This window comes from Delphinapterus leucas, chromosome 13, assembly GCF_059928025.1.
Source record: "Delphinapterus leucas isolate spDelLeu-1000000601 "Yukka" chromosome 13, BTC_Dleu_Yukka2, whole genome shotgun sequence".
Taxonomy (NCBI): domain Eukaryota; kingdom Metazoa; phylum Chordata; class Mammalia; order Artiodactyla; family Monodontidae; genus Delphinapterus; species Delphinapterus leucas.
The window spans coordinates 1,936,134-1,948,163 of record NC_143141.1 but is presented as its reverse complement, the minus strand read 5'-3'; positions in this window follow the sequence as shown (position 1 = coordinate 1,948,163).

Genomic DNA, 12,030 nt, shown 5'->3' with positions numbered 1-12,030 from the left:
GGCGTGTCAACACCATTTTAACAGCCCAATATCATGCAATCCCGTGAAAGACATGTTGCCTGACCAGTGACAATAATCTGTTTACCAGGCCACCTCCTAGAATCAGAAGCTGGATACAAGGTTCTGAGATGACCCCGTAAGTGTAGTCCCAGAGGGCATCTGGCTCACCCTATTCAAGAGATAGTCTCCCAAGGGGGAGAAATGGGACACGGTCTCTTTTCAAATTTGAAATGCCTTAACCCAATGGCACTGCCAGCCATAGCTTGTCCTGGACACTTCAGTGACTTAGACATTTTAATGAAGGTGCTCTAAAATACAGGCACTTCACTAGCCCAGTTCTAAAGGTGGTGTTCTCTCTCTCTCTCTCTCTCTCTCTCTCTCACACACACACACACACCCCATGCATACCCCACACTCACACACATATACTCCACACAACATACCACACACACACTCATGCACACCACACTACATGCCACACACTACACACACACCAACCACCACCACCCACACATATGCACACATCACACACGATTCCCTCACTAACAGGTGCACCCCACACACTACGTGTGCATATATCCAAACCACCCCTACATATGCACATGCACACAGCACACACTACACGTCACACACACATGTGCTTTTCATCTACAGTGATAGACCCTGAACACAGGCGTGTGGTTGTATTTTTTCCGATGTCCTTCTGTTCCACTGACTGGGCAGTATCCTCCACAGTCTGATTTCAGAGAATCCATGGCCTGGGCTGTAACTGAGCCTCACAGTGGAGAATCCAGGCCTTTGCCGTCCCATTGAACATGTGCTTTTAGCTAGGCCTGTCTCTCAGCACCTGTTCCCATAGATCTTGCCCCTTGCTTGGGTCTCAGTTCATCCCCAGGCTCACTCCACCTGCCATGAATACTCAACCTTGATGCAATAGAAACTCTGAACCATTTCAATGCCGAACTCTTTCCTTGAAGCTGGTTAGTTCTCCCAAATTCTGTTAAATTTAATGATGACTCACAGCTAAAAATACAGCTAAATTAACATCTATTACTACCCTTCAAAGGAACTCTAATTAAACCAAAATATATTTTGGTTATGTGGATAAAATTTAAGTAAGTGAGGGCTTCCCTGGTGGCGCAGTGGTTGAGAGTCCGCCTGATGATGCAGGGGACACGGGTTCGTGCCCCGGTCCGGGAAGATCTCACGTGCCGCGGAGCGGCTGGGCCCGTGAGCCATGGCCACTGAGCCTGCGCGTCCAGAGCCTGTGCTCCACAGCGGGAGAGGCCACAGCAGTGAGAGGCCCGCGTACCACAAAAAAAAAAAAAAAAAAAAATTTAAGTAAGTGAGGTTTTATGTGTCATGTCTTCTTGAAGAAGTATGTTCCCCTTAATTCTAGAGATTTCTGAGACAGAAGCATATGCTGTACGGTGAAATGCCAGAAATGGGATTGATTAGCAGAGAAATCAATGCACACAAATGCACCTAAGATTCGTGTGTCCTTATGTCTTCAACTATTATAAAGAAACCTTATCCCAGGGGAAAAATTATTGAAGAAAGAACTGGATATATGGAACAGTTGTTCCGTGGCAGAAAGTTAATAGACGGGCAGGCAGGTATCTATCGGCTGTGACAAGCAGTGTGAAAGTACTGTGAATTTTTGAGAGTGTTCTTTTTTTTATTTTACCAGCCAGAAATTTGTTCTGGAGGGGGGATGGGGGATAGGATATCCCTCACTATGACAGGAGAAATGGACATGAAGGCAGCATCGCGAGTTTCGTCAGCAGTCATAGGAGACTGCACAAGCTTAATGCATTATTCACTAGGAAGTTATGAAATCACAGAGGGAACAGATATGTAAATTCGTAGTACAGGATAGTCAGCTTCTTAAATGAAAGCAGATGGAAGACTTTTCGGTTGCATTAAAAACTCATGGTGCCAAAATGCAAACCAAGAGAAGATTCTGCAGGAACTTGGCTTGGGAGTGTTTTAGTTTTAATAGTATAATTTAAGACAATATTTGTATGTCACGGGGACAAGAGGGGCCATAGAAAGAGCAGGAGCTAAGCAGAAAGGGAAGCCTGGGTGTCCTTCAGCAATTTCTTTAGACTCTCTAAGCTTCAATCTCCTCATGTGTAAACTAAGAAAGGAAGACCTACTTTGTAAAATGAGACCTATTGTGAAGGCTTTGGTACATTTAGGAACACAGTGACTGACAAGAAGTGGGCACTCAAAAAATGTTAGCTGGTTTTCCTGTCTTCTTGGAAAATTTCGGTCAGTGAAACGCTCTGAGGGTGTCAGTGCAAATGTCACCCTAGGCCTGGGATCTTGTAGGCAGGCTCCCTAGACTCCGATTTACCAGAGGCTGTTGCCGGGAAGGAAAAACTTTTCCTCCACACTCTTGGGTTATTGCTTGGGAGCCTGCAAATTAAACTAAGAAAAGAGATGAACAGGAGAAAAGGCACACAATTATTAATATTTACGTGCCTGGGAGTTCACAGAAAAGAAGTGAAACTCAAAGAAGTGGCTGTATTCAGGGTCTTATATACCATTTTGACAAAAAAAAGTGGGGGGGATTGGGCTTTAAGGGATGATAAATCATATGGAAGTGACTAGGAAATATATGGGAGAACTGATGAAGGATACAAATTATTTTCGTAAGATCTGTTTATATAAACCACATCCTCACCAAGGGAAAGTTATGCATCGGGCAGATGAGGGCAGGCAGAGGACTCTTCCTGCATCTGTTGATTCTCAGTTATCTTCAGCTCAAAATAATCTTCACGCCAAAGTGGTGGCATATTTTGGGATGGCACGTTCTGATCCCCTTCATGTTCAACAGTTAAGTTTTATATATATAAGTTATATATATATAACAGTTGAGATATATATATATATATATCACTTTGAATAATAGATATATACTCAGGAAGAACTTTGTTTTGAAGCTGTATCCTAAGACATTTCCAGGTTTCTTATTTCTGAGAGGCATCTCTCAATTGTTTTCAAACACAATTCAAAGGAGGCTCTTAGAAGATCAGTTGCTCAGAATTTTTGTCCAACCTAATAGCGGTTAAATGAATTTCCAGGTCAGCTGTTCTTAGAGCAAGACTCTTGTGTACGTCTCTGGGACCTGCTGTGCATTTATTCATTGTATTCATCATTAAGATATTCCGAGGTGGTCCAGGACCAGACTAGACCTCCAGTAGTAATGAATAGTAATACTGTGGTAAAGAGTATAGTCCTCTATATAAATATGGAAAGAATTCTTGCCATGTTAGAGTTTGATTAACCCTTTCAGAACAGATTGGGTCCAGTTATTTTACTAAGAGGGAATTTGCTATATAAATTTTAAGTGTTTACACAATTATAAACAGCAAGAAATTGCAACTCAGAAATTCTGGGATTCTGGGTTCATCAGGGTCACAGAAAGGATTTAACCCACTAAACGTGACTAAAAAAGACAAGACTTCCCAGAGTCTGGGTCCCTCATCAACAGTCCCGTTCTGGAAACACCCTTCAGTCCTGAAACCAGGTGAGGCTGACAGTGCTTTTCTGTGGTTAAGTTCCTTCTGCTCCTTCCAGCCCATAAATTCAAGGTAATTAGCTTTTCTAAACCACAACGCTAAGGGAATAAGTGGTTCCAATGAACCCTGGTGTATCGCTGTGATTCGAGGACTCATCTCTGTGATGGTGATCTGGTCCCCCTTTAAGAGTCCTCTGTTTTGTCTACCATTTCCACTGCACGATGCATAAGAACACATGTAGATCTATGAAGAAATTAACTCCTTGAGTTTTAAAAGTTGGATATTGTTGAAATATAACTCTTAAAAATTGTGCATCGCTGTATTGTGCACCTGTAACTTTATTGTGTTGTGCATCAACTATACTTCAGTAAAAAGTTGGATATTATTGGAATCCAGGCAGAGAAGGTAAGGTGTACGTTTAAAAGCTGATATATTTCCAAACAGTTTGACTGGACTCCAAACTAACATTACACATAATCAATATGCTACCATCTCCCATAACTCTTGCTCTTCCTGTTCCTGGCCCTTCCTGAGGGCCACCAGCTGCAGTGAACTATGGTCAACTGCAGGGTGGTTTTGTGACAATAACAAATGAGGAGAAGGAGACCACACAGTGTGTCTCCACTTGAGGCTTGAGGTTTTTAGCAACACGCATGCCTGGTTGGATTCTGCAGCCTCCAGATGCAGGGACAGACATGAGTGCCTCGGACAGATGCTGGCTTGTGAGCTCCACAGCACCTCTGCTCCTGCAGTCCTTCAGTTTGTGCAGATTTTCATTTCTTCCCCAGAGCATCTCAAAAACTATAACTGCATTCAATATTGTGGATGACGCACGTGAGTTTCAAAAAGGTGCTTATAGCTCTGTTTAATTTCTTAATAAACAAAACCGATGGCACCACGCCCAAGACAAGCTCAGTCAGTAATTAAACGTCTATCTCATGTCCGCGTCTACTATAGAATTGCTTTGCTATTATTCATACCTCTTTAAAAAGCTGCAAATAAGACCCTTGCCCCTGTCCAGAACTCCTTTGATTTGCAAACGCGGTTACAGACCGTAGTCTGTAAAAGAAGATTCACCCTCCTCTCTCCACACACACTCAAAACAGTGCTCACCCCGCGTCAGGTCCCGAGAGGTGGGGGTACTGTTACCTGCAGGTCATTCTCTGTTGTCTTGGAAATGTGTTTTCTTTGACTTAGTGTTCCCAATGGGCAATGAATGACCTTAATCTCTGATGGAAAAGGCACAGCAGGCATCACTCATGTGATTGACTATTTCTGAATACATAATATAAATCCAGTATCTACTACAGAAGAGAAGAGATTGCTAGACAGACAGAAAGCTTCGGGTAGCAAAGCTTCAGACGTCTGATAACAATCCTGTAATATCTTCACATCCCCTTAAAATTTAGACCAAAATATTTATAAAATTTATTTCGATTATCTCAGTCAGTTATAGACTGAATTGTGTCCTCACAAAATTCATGTGTTGAAGCCCTAATCTTTGAACACTGGGCTCTGACAGAGGTAATTAAAATTAAATGTAGTCATAAGGATGGGGCCCTAATCTCATAAGATAGGTGTCCTCATAAGAAGAAGACACAGAGAAAAGGCCACAGGAGGACACAGCAAAAGGCAATCATTGCAGGCCAAAGAGGGAGGCCTCAGGAGAAACCAACCCTGCTGGCACCTTGATCTTGGGCCTCCACTCTCCAGAACTGTGAGAAAATAAATTTCTGTTGTTTAAGCTGCCCAATCTCTGATATTGTGTTATGGAAACCCTAGCAAACTAATACGGAGTCCATGTAGGCTTTTAATTGATTTTTTTAAATTCTCAGGTTTGATTAAAACAACAAAAAAAAAACCCTCTAACTTATAAAGACATTTTAAAAAACCTTTAAATGAATAATTTAAAGGTTTAGCCAGTGAATAATATTTTTAATTCTTAATGATTAATAATTCCAGATTAGTAATAACACCATGATGAGAAAATAGAGTTTCATGTTCATTTATTACTTTGCTCTTAATACCAACAGGCTTACAATGTAAAATTCATGTTCAACTTTCATTTATCTGTGTGCCAGTGGAAAATGGCAATGGTAACTGTACACAACAGTGTATTTATCTCTCGTAATACCATCCTGTCCTCAACTGTCATCTCTGGATGGCTTTTCAGTGAGCTGACAATGCTCTATACAGCTTCGAGATTAAGTTAAATGTTATAAATAAACAGAAAAAATGACTTAGTAATAGTCCTCCGTCGATAGCAATACCTAGTGAATGTGGAAAGCAATAAGTTCCGCCAAAGAGATAAGCCTATGATCACAGAAAACAACTGCCAAAAATCAGTACTTTGAGGTGAAGAAAGACCCAGACTTACTGTGTAGCCCCATTAAAATGCAAATATTATACTGAATAGACTTTCCATTTATCTACCCACTTCCCTTAGGTTTGGAACAGAGAAATAAAATCTCTGCTAGCCTTGGTTAGGTTTAAGGAGAGAGGCAGAAGACAAAGCTACGGGTTTTCACAGGGAGAGGGCTCATATCAGAGACCTCCTCTTACAACTGAGACCCCTGAAAGGCTCTTTGTCCTGCTGGTAGATGGAGGGAAATATACTCTACTTCCAGAATAAGATTATAAAAGATGTTCCTTTCCTGAGCTCCACTCTGGATAGAGGAGAGGAAGAGAGAGAGAGAAAAATGCCCTCTCTGGTAATTCCTGACAACAAGCTCGGCCTCATAGGCTGTAAGGCTGGAATAAATACTGCCTATGAGGCTCTAAATAACTCTAGCCACAAATTTAATTTAAGTTAGGTTTGCAGTACCTCTAGGTGGCTAAGTGGCTGACAGAAGCGAACCATTTCTGAGAAGACACTCCCTGAACCTGGGTCCAAAATAATTCCCACAAATGGTACATGTAAGAAAATCAGCGTATGGAAAAAAAATCACAAAACACTTGAGGAGCTAAGAATGATGAGCAAACATCAGGAAAATACCTTACACAGAATTAGAATAAAATATTTTTCAGATATTAGAATCAACAGATTTAAAAATATGTATATTTAATCATATTTTTCAAAAATATAACAGGATGGGCTTCCCTGGTGGCGCAGTGGTTGAGAGTCCACCTGCCGATGCAGGGGACGCGGGTTCGTGCCCCGGTTCGGGAGGATCCCACATGCCACGGAGCGGCTGGGCCCGTGAGCCATGGCCGCTGAGCCTGTGCGTCCGGAGCCTGTGCTCCGCAACGGGAGAGGCCACAACAGTGAGAGGCCCGCGTACCGGAAAAAAAAAAAAAAAAAAAAAAAAAAAAATATATATATATATATATATATATATATATATATATATATATATATATAACAGGATGTGGCTAGGAAGATTTGAGGAAGGATTAATTAGAGCTTTTAGAAATAAAAATTCTAATACATAAACGCAATGGAAAAAAATACAACACTTTGTAAATGGCAAGAAAGAAAATTAGTGAGCTGTAATATGTATCTGAAGGAATATTGCAGAATGCAACAGAGAGAGACTAAAAATGGAAATATAGAAATATGAGAGAGACAAGCAGATATGGGGGCTCGGTGGATGGATCTAACATTGTAATCCTATTAGAATAGGATTCTACAAGTGAGGAAGGAGAGAATAGGGCAAAATAAATAATGGGTGAGAATTTTTCAAAACTGATAAGAGGCTCCAGTTCACAGGTTTAGAAAGTCCCTCATGCAAAAACAAACAAACAAACAAAAATCCATTCCTAAACGCAACATACGAAAAGAAGAAGAAACTATTCATATGGCCACTGACTTCCCAAAGCAGCAGTGAATGCCAGGAGACAATGAAATAATACATATGAAGTAATGAGAGAAATTAACTGTCAACCTGGAATTACATATATAGAAAAACTATCATGTGTGAATTAATATGACTCAAAAACATATACTACTTAGCAAAAGAATGAGGGATATTAAATATGAAAGAAGCTCATTAAAGAAACATCTAAAGGATATGCCTCAGGAAGAAGGAAAATGACATTCGATGGAAGGTCTGAGATACAGAAAGGAATCAAAAGCAAAGAAATGTTAAAGTGTTAAACACATGGGTAAATTTGATATAAACTGACCATAAAACAATAACCATGTTCAAAGAGTGGGGATAAAAACAGCTGAAGTACAATAACATATATCAATAGCAGTGTGGACCAAGAGAAGGATCTAATCATCTTGAGAATATATATTTTTCAGTTGGGCAGAGACACTGTTAAAATTATTAAAATTCATAAAGCAACTCCCAAAAGAATAGAAACAGGGAATACAACTTCCAAAGTGACAAAGGGAAAAGAAATGTGAATAAAATGATGCAGTCCTAAAAGTATGCCAGAGATGAGAAATCATACAGATGATATTAAAAGAGAGAAAAAGAAACCACCCATACTATTACAGAAATTTAATCTGTATATCTTATAAACCGCATTAGATATTCTTTGACAAAATGTGTCCATTATAATATAAAGATAATTAGATGTGAAGTTTAACATTCCAGCATAATAAAAGGATGGAAATAGTCAAATCAAGTAAAAAATTAATCAGAAGAAAGATGGTGTCTACACTAACATCAGATAAAATAGATTTTCAAAAAAATAATTTAAGAAAATATGTTCTGATAGAATTTTCAAATCACTAGGATGATAAAAATTAGTATATATATAAGCGTTGACATAGCTACAAGACTGTCATATCCACCATTTGAACAGAAGATGTTCATGCATTTACATAAGTACATGAAGGTTTTATCAGACAAAAACTTGGTGAGGTACAGGACATTTGAACTATACTATTAGAAACCTTGATTTAGCATCTGGTAGAGATGCATAGAGTTCTACATCTAAAAATGGGGAAATTTATGTCCATTTCAATTGTCCTCTACTCCTCAGTTTGCATGGTGATGACCACACACTTCATCTAATTCTTAAATGTAGAAACCCAGGAATCCACCCAGATTCACCTCCTCACCCACATCTAGCCAATCACCATATTCTGTCAACTGCACCTGCCCAGTCAGCACACTTCCCTCTATTTTTACAGCCACAAACTTCCTTAAACACTGTGACATCTGCACCTTGAAGATGCTGAAGATCATGTGATGGTGATGACAGTGACGAGCAGAACTTATGTGGCTCGTACATGCCAAGTACTTTCCACATATGAACTCGTTCAGTCCTCACAATGGCTCAGCTGGGTAGATGTGTCATTTTCTCCACTTTCCAGGTGAGAAAACCGGAGCACAATGTTAGATATTTAAGTGCTTAGTGGTGAAACCAGGAGTAAGTCCAGGTGACCTGGCAGTAGAGTCTGTGCTCTTTCTTACACCTCACTGTAACTTATCCCATCAAAGTATTTTTCACCTAAGCCTAGAACACGAAAAACATTTTCTCTTGCCCGCAGGGTGAAAATTCAAATTCCTTAATAAGGCACGAAAGGTAGCTCCATCCTCTAGCCTGATCCCTTGACCATCCTGCATCACACTCTACTTATTTTAGATACTTTCATTTCTTTGAACACTTCTGTGTGCATTCTTGCCTCAAATGGACCACTGCACATCCTTTTCCATCTACTTCTTCACCAATTTTGCTTGGCTAATTTCTACCCATTCTTCATGTAGCTGTTAGTGAGGCATTCTGCCTCTGGGATGACTCTCTTAACCCTCTCCCAGGATAATTCTAAGTATCCTTCCAGTGAACTCCTGTTGCATCTTTTATTCTCTGCTTGAGAACAACAATTCTCTCCTCTAATTGATTGTAAGTTACTTGAAGGCAGAAAACACTCGCTATTCAATTTGTATCCCCCATGTATTTTGGCATACAGAACGCACTCAGTTAGGTGTCAACAATTCTCAACACGAGGTCATCGTACGAACTTCAGGAATTCAACCAATTTCCATGAAATTTTATGTCAAATGTTGTAAACATGTGGATGTGTACTTTGGGGTGGGGGCAGGTATGGGAAATAATTTCATTTTTAAAAAATTTGGGGGGAGTATAGTTGACGTACAATGTTGTGTTAGTTTCAGGTGTACAGTCACGTGAATCAGTTATACATATACATATATCCACTCTTTTTCAGATTCTTTTCCCATATAGGTCATTACAGAGTACTGAGTAGAGTTCCCTGTGCTATACAGGAAGTCCTTGTTGATTATCTGTTTTATATATAACAGTATGTATATCCCAATCTCCCAATTTATCCCTCCCCTCGCTTACACTCCTGGTCACCATAAGTTTGTTTTCTCCATCTGTGACTCTATTTCTGGTTTGTAAATAAGTTCATTTTTACCCTTCTTTTAGATTCCACATATAAGCAATATCACATGGTAGTCGTCCTTCTCTGCCTGACTTACTTCACTCAGTACAACAATCTATAGGTCCATGTAGTTGCTGTAAATGACATTATTTCATTCTTTTCCATGGCTGAGTAATATCCCACTGTGTATATATGTACCACATCTTCTTTATCCATTCTCTGTCGATGGACATTTAGGTTGCTTCCATGTCTTGGCTATGTAAGCAGGACTTCCTAAATGAAGCTCCAAAGGCACAAATCATAAAGCAAAAAAAAGGACTTCCAAAAGAATAAATTTCAAGGGAAAATTTATCATCTTTCATAATGCAGAGCCAGTAGGTACTATCTAAAGTTGATAAATCAAGAATCAAGATAAATCAAGAAATCTATGACTTGCCACTGAGCTAGGGTGTGTCTGTAGGAGAAATAAATTGGAAGTCCTCCGAAAGCAGCTTTACAGAACCTGTCTCCTGGAGGAAGCCCATAACTTCACAATATGTCCCAGGATCTGCCCATCCCATAAGATCAGCAGGTGGCACCTTACTACCCCTTAGGTGGCAAGCTGGATATATTTTCTGATTCCATGGTTCCATTCATATTAAGGAATTGAGGGCTGCAAATAGGAAACCCAAATTAATAGTTCCTATATAAATTAAATGTCATTATTGAGCCTGTCCAGGATATGGAATCATTTTAGTCCATCAAGTGTTCTAATTAATGGAGAGCAATAACAAGTCAGATGTGACTATCCAGCGATGAAATGGATTTGTGTGAGTTGTTGGTGGAATTTGCCTTTTCACTTTATAATTGCAATTGATTTTCAGATTTCAAAGAAGCAGAATAGGATAAAAGACATGCTACTGAGTGAAATTTAATCTTTGATGATTCAAGAAGATCTCACAGACTTTGGGGTCAGTGCTGGAAGCATTCATCATCACTCCTGTAGCTGTGCAGGTAATAATGATTTCTGGCTGAAGGGTCAGTTTTTACTCTGCTCACTTAAGACAGAGTAAAAACTGAGTCAGGAAGAGAAGAGAAAAGTGTTTAAAAATTTAGTGGATGACTTCAAGGAGAATAAAGGGAATTCGTATTCACTGGCTGTGGCGGCTCAATTGTTTTCTGTTCTATAACACGCATTAACTTTCCACCCTCCTTCTGCGGCCTCGTAACGGATTCATTATTACTTTTTTAATGATAAAAGTGTTCAGACCAAGTGTTTCATTAAAAGGACAAGCCTGAGCGGGTCCTGAGCACAAAGCCTTCAGTTCTATGAAGTAGAAAGTTAATGTTCACAGAAATTCGCGTATTCAACAGAAGGACAATAACACATTAGTCGTTTTCCACCCTCATCGGGATTGGGGTGAATAGGAAATAGGAGAGAAATAAGAGAAGCAAGGACTGTGCTTTCAAGGCAATCTGTCGGGGTCTTGAAGCAAGCATTAGGCTCTGTCTAGCATTCATCAGCCTTCTCAAGCACGTGGTGATTAATTCTGCACAATAAGAGAAGTGTCAAAGAAACCCAAGACTGGAAACACGTTTGAATCAGAAACCCGGAGCCCACAAAGGACTCCAGCTGTCTTCAGTAACTCAAGACCTTTCTTCCTAACTGCCTGCCAGTCATCTTCAAGAGGCTGTTACATTTATCAGGACAACAAAGTATATTTATCATGTTCTTTCCAAATGCGGTCCTCCTCTTTTCTACCTCATTTCACCCCTTGAGGAGGAATTCATCAACTCATCCTCTGAGCTACTTCTATACCTAGTTTAATGTACGGATGCCTCGATGATCACCTTTAACCTATAAGAAATGGAGGGTACAGTGGCTCATTAGTAACTGCCAAGACAGTGAGCAGACTGAGCGCTCTGAGAGCAGGGGCCGTCATTCATTACTGCATCCACAGCATTTTGCATAGTACAGACCTCAGAAAATAGTTTAAAATAAGAAGAGCTAAGATGCACTGAACATTATATGCCAGACACCATTCTAAGTGTTGACTCACCTATTCTTTATAACAGCCCTTTGAAGGAGGCACACTATTTTCCCAATTGCACAGGTGAAGAAACTGAAGCACAGAAAGTTTAAGTCGCTTTTCTGGGGTCACATACGTAGTGATGGTAGGAGCCATGATTCAGATCTAGGGAGTCTGTCTCAGGTCTGCCTGA